The 5991-nt window shown below is 38.6% G+C and overlaps 1 pseudogene across 1 annotated transcript; it reads left to right on the top strand.

Moving 5' to 3' along the window:
• The first annotated feature begins 4830 nt into the window (after positions 1-4830).
• On the top strand, positions 4831-5762 carry LOC309857246 (small ribosomal subunit protein uS5 pseudogene; annotated as a pseudogene). Its single transcript has one exon. The product of its transcript is annotated as a small ribosomal subunit protein uS5 pseudogene (transcript).
• Positions 5763-5991: the final 229 nt, after the last annotated feature.

Raw genomic sequence — 5991 nt, 5'->3', positions numbered from 1 at the left:
AGAGGTACATTGTTGATATAATTGTTGTGGATAGAAAATGAAGGCTTGCTTTTACTGAAAGGTCCTGAGAAACTTCTTTAAGTTGTCCTCATGAAGACCTGAAAACTGACAATTTTACCTATGGTTCTTATTTCCACTTCACTGAGAGCTGTCCTCAGAGGACATTAACTCTCCTACACTTTTGGGTTGTGTTGGAGACATTCTAAAATGAGAGAGAGAACATGAGATGCTATCAGTGTTAAGTAACTGCAATTTCCCATGGAACTATCCACCACAGGTTTGGCTATAATCAGGTGTTGGGCCTTGATATCAGAGGGATTTGAGGCAGTATCATTTTAGGTTAATCATTATATCTGAAATTTCCAAAAACTACAACTGATGAAACTTTGATTATAAACCTACAAATATAACAATAAATCTACAGTATTCAAATTATTTTCATAGAAATACACAAACAAAGCATCAACTGATTAATATTTAAATGTTACAAAATACTGAACTGAAAGAATTTGGTCATATAACAACGTGTAAGAAGTAGAGCTTAGGTTTAGGTTAGAAGTCAGGATGCATTTGGGACTCAGTTAAGAAATTGAATGGAGGGACGCCTGGGTGGCTCAGTGGGTTAAGCCGCTGCCTTCGGCTCAGGTCATGATCCCAGGGTCCTGGGACCGAGCCCCAAATCAGGCTCTCTGCTCAGCAGGGAGACTGCTTCCTCCTCTCTCTCTGCCTGCCTCTCTGCCTGCTTGTCATCTCTCTCTGTCAAATAAATAAATAAAATCTTAAAAAAAAAGAAATTGAATGGATGTCTGACTATCTTATAGGTTTGCTAAAAATCAGTGACTTTGTGTTCACGTGTGGCTATGCGGGAATTTTTAACTTTCTCTAAGAAGTTATTAGATTGATTATATAATGGCAGTAAAGGATGGGGAAAAGCAAAGTACAAACCCCATAAAGACAAAGACACTGAGTATGAGAAAAGAGTAATAGATAAGAAGAATCAATGCATTTGAGGAAAATGGGAATTGAAATACACAATGATTGTTGATTTTTTTAGATGCAGAAATCAAAACTAGCTTGCAAGAAGGAAATAACAGAAGACATGTTGTGAAAAGGCAGTAACGTGGAATAAAGGAGTAGGGAGAGCATATCAGGTAATTTGGATAGGAAGGAGTTAGGAGATAATTGCTTGATAAATTTTATATGGCCCACTTAAATGCACAGATTTCTCTTCTTTAATTTATATGGAGAACAGGGTGTCCTTTCTCTTCCCTTTCAGAGCACCCGAGGTGTACTCTTTCAGACTGAAAACCTAAAAAGCTCAGGACTCAGTTGCTTAAGCACAGCTGAGAGGACATATTTCAATTAAGATTTACAGTTTGCTGTAGGTAGTAGACTGTCAAAAGTGGTTTAACCATATTTTTCATTTAACAAGAAGACTACAGAGAGTGTTTTCTGGTGTTGGTTCAGAGTCTTAAGAAAGTCAAGTGAACTATCTTAGAGGTTTTCATGGCTTTTTATTCACAGTTGCAAAAATTGCTGTTGGAGTTCTCACTATTAAGCCCACATTTCTGGCAGAAAGATAGAGGTAAAAGAGAATGATATCTTGTACAACTGATACTTTGTCATATGGTTACAATGTAACTAGAAAAGAGACAATAAAATATTTGATGTTGTTTTAAGTTTCCTTGTTGTCAATCCCTCAGTGCTTTCTGATACTAAAGGAAAAAGTAGATGGATATTGACCTGGCAACTATCAACACCTGTCAGTCTCTCTTGGATAACCAATATCTCTATAATCTCTTCTTCCCAGTAAAAAAAAAATAAAATATATTCATAAACCACACTGTGCCATCTCAAGTTACTGCACCAAGATAAAATTACAATGATTTTCAGTTGTTCCAAATGGACAGAATACCCTTCCTTATGATATCATGTCTTATAAGATAGATAATTGGCTTGCTACCAATATACCCAGATGAGACTGTGGAAGAGACAGGAAAAAAATAATAATATTTATTTATTCCTTGGGTTGACCCTGTTTACACAGATGCATTACTATTAGAAAAGGTTGGTTTGGGACATTGGAATGAATTTACTTAATGGGTCTGTATGTAATTGGGTTGGAGAAAATTTTTAATTTCTACAAAAATTATTAGAATTCTATCTTATTCCCTTTTGATAATTTTCACATGTTAACAAAGCCAACGTTTTTGTCTAGCAGACAAGATCTTAAATCCTAACAAAACTCAATTTTTTCCTTTTTTTTTTTAAGTTTGAGAGCCTCATGTTCTCTCATGCTGCTTTAAATACAACTCAAAAAAACAAAAGGAGCTAAATGGGGCAGTAAGCCCAGACTTTTTATTTTAATTTATTTATCTTATTTTTAATTAAAAAATTAAAGATTGTATTTATTTATTTGAGAGAGAGAGAGCATGAGTGGGGCAGGGGGATGTAGCTGCAGAGAGAGACTGAGAAGTATACTCCCTAATGAGCAGGAAGCCCGATATGGGGCTCGATCCCAGGATCCTGACTGAGATCATGACCAGAGACAAAGGCAGATACATGTGCAAAATCCCTTTTTTTCTGGGAAACAATACTTTACAAGAGATGTTTGAAAAAGTACTGGGGAAACAACTTTAATCAGAGATACAAAAATTTAATTGACTTCTGTAAAGCTACAGGGATCCAAATGATGGGAATCCCAGGCCGTTTAGGTTGTGGACCACAGAGTATTCTTCTCTGTAATATTTTATTTTCTTCCATGTCTACTAACTCCAGTCCAAGTTCACTGATCTCTTTTTAGATAGTGCAAAACATGGCAAAGAATACCAAACAAGTGCCCAATATTCTACATTTATTACATCATTTCTAACATATAGAAGTGTGTTATCAAGGCTGGTTCTGTGAACGAACCTAGTTATGCTAAAGTGTGTTTTGTTCTCCAAAAATTAAATTCATGATTATCACACAATTATAAAATACTTGTGTCAAGAATTTTTATTCAAAAATTAATAAGAGAAACAGATATTAAAACTAGTTCACATGGTTATTTGGGATATAAGCAGAGTTGTGCAGCAGAAGTGCTCTGGGCCCATAATTTGGGTTATAGAATTTATGTTTTCTAATGAAAAATCACTAACTTGCATTATTGTTAACAAGAATCCTGTGCATTACCATCAGTTTTCTCCATTATAACCTCTTGCTCTACAGTTTGTAAATAACTTTGTCAATAGCAAGCTAATAAACGGGGTGACTCCAATGGATTGAGATAATCTCCAGAGTTTCTGCTACATAATGAACAGGACTCCATTGAAAGGACACCTAAGAGTTTACTTTGCCCAAAAATTTGATCACTTTTTTCACTGTCCTTACCTATTTTCCAAACCTAGTTCTTTTCAGTCTACAGACAACCCTGTATCTGACTGACTTGTTAATTCTGGGAATGTCTTGCAGATTAATTTGCTTGCCCGAGGTGGTTCCTCTAATTGATGTCTAAGAACCCTAATTAGTTAAGAAAACTTTTTTTTTAACATTTTCATTGCTACTTATTATTATTATTATTATTGCTAATATCTCTATTATAAATAATTCACAAGGGCATCCTTCTGACAAAAGACCAAGAGCTGGCTACTAGTAGAAAAAGTACATTTGACTCTGTCAGTGAAAGTGGTAAAGGGATTTGAGAAAATAAGGCAAAGCAGTGGAATTATGTGTTAAAACTTTAAATATTATAGACACATTTACTTAATTTCTAATACTGCTTATAATTAAAAAAGATGTTTTCCATGAACCACGCATTACAACAAATATATTGTTTATACAGATTAAATTTTCATCAAAAGGGACGCCTGGGTGGCTCAGTTGGTTAAGCAGCTGCCTTTGGCTCAGGTCATGATCCCAGCATCCTGGGATCGAGTCCCGCATCTGGCTCCTTGCTCGGCCGGAGCCTGCTTCTCCCTCTACCTCTGCCTGCCATTCTGTCTGCCTGTGCTTGCTCTCTCGCCCACTCTCTCTGATAAAGAAATAAAATCTTAAAATAAATAAATAAATTTTCATCAAAAAATTATAAGTGTATTTTTTTGTAGGATCATGATAAGCATTTTGCAGATGAGAAAAGTGAAATTTAGAAAAGTATGTCTCTTCAAATCCCTCATACAATATCTGGCCTAGATAGAAGGATATACTATCACAATTGAGGAAGATAATTGAGATTACTTAAAATGATAAACTTTACTGTATAGGGTTTTTTACAAGTTTGCCACAGATTCACATTTTTTAAAATATATATCTATTTGTGTAAAGAGAATGCACTGAGAAGTAAAAAGATAGTGATATATCAGTGCTACCAACTAATGGCTATAATATCATCACCTTATTTATGAACAATGAAACAGTGTGTAATATTTAAATAAATTTAAATAAATTCCTATTTATTTTATATATTTATAAATTTAAATGAATTCCTATTTATTTATTATTAAAGAAATTCCTCTAACAAACAGTATGTTTTGAAGGTTGCTAGCAGGAAAGTGTTGTACGACATGGAAGTAATCAGAAAATGTGATCTAAAATTCTGCTTTCAAGGGCGCCTGGGTGGCTCAGTGGGTTAAAATTCTGCTTTCAAGAAGCTATAACAGTAAGTACTGAGCATTAGCTATTATATGCTATGGATGAATAACTGAAATCTACATTTGAAACTATTGGTACACTATATGTTACCTAATTGAATTTTAAAAAGTTAAAAAAAACCACTATTTTATAAAACAATATTCCCAACAGGCTCTTTTGCTTTAAAATACTCACTTTGTTTCCTCTCCGAGAGAACACCAAATGGCAGATGACGCCGGTGCTGCGGGAGGGCCTGGAGGGCCCGGGGGCCCTGGAATGGGAGGCCGCGGCGGTTTCCGCGGTGGCTTCGGCAGCGGCATCCGGGGCCGGGGCCGGGGCCGTGGCCGTGGTCGGGGCCGGGGCCGAGGCCGCGGAGCTCGCGGGGGCAAGGCCGCGGACAAGGAGTGGATCCCCGTCACCAAGCTGGGCCGCCTGGTCAAAGACAAGAAGATCAAGTCCCTGGAGGAGATCTATCTCTTCTCCCTGCCCATCAAGGAGTCTGAGATCATCGACTTCTTCCTGGGAGCCTCCCTCAAGGACGAGGTTTTGAAGATCATGCCTGTGCAGAAGCAGACGCGCGCGGGCCAGCGGACCAGGTTCAAAGCATTTGTCGCCATCGGAGATTACAATGGACACGTCGGTTTGGGTGTCAAGTGTTCCAAGGAGGTAGCCACTGCCATCCGCGGAGCCATCATTCTGGCGAAGCTTTCCATTGTCCCTGTGCGGCGAGGCTACTGGGGGAACAAGATCGGCAAGCCCCACACTGTCCCGTGCAAGGTGACTGGCCGCTGTGGCTCTGTGCTGGTGCGTCTCATCCCCGCCCCCAGAGGCACTGGCATTGTCTCGGCCCCTGTGCCCAAGAAACTGCTGATGATGGCTGGTATTGACGACTGCTACACCTCGGCCAGGGGCTGCACTGCCACCCTAGGGAACTTTGCCAAGGCTACTTTCGATGCCATCTCCAAGACCTACAGCTATCTCACCCCTGATCTCTGGAAGGAGACTGTGTTCACCAAGTCTCCCTATCAGGAGTTCACGGACCATCTTGTGAAGACCCACACCAGAGTCTCTGTTCAGAGGACCCAGGCTCCAGCTGTGGCTACTACATAGTTTTATACAAGAAAAATAAACTGAACTAAAGCTTGAAAAAAAAATACTCACTTTGTAATGAGAGTCATTACTTTTGTCTAGCCAAATCTTATAGCACTGTTTATCCCTTCCCTGCTTTATCCCTTCCCAGTATCAATAAAGGCTCACTTGGGTTACCTAGAAGCCATGAGAAAGCTTGTAATAGATCTGGCTGGTTTTCACCAGCAATTTGACCACCATGTGCACAGGGAAGTCTATTGATAAAGGCTTTATTGCAATAAGTTGCAAATACAT

The sequence above is a fragment of the Mustela nivalis genome (genome assembly GCF_964662115.1).
Source record: "Mustela nivalis genome assembly, contig: HAP1_SCAFFOLD_540, whole genome shotgun sequence".
Taxonomy (NCBI): Eukaryota; Metazoa; Chordata; class Mammalia; order Carnivora; family Mustelidae; genus Mustela; species Mustela nivalis.
Note: the sequence above shows the minus strand (reverse complement) of the source record. Positions and strands in the feature narration are given on the sequence as shown.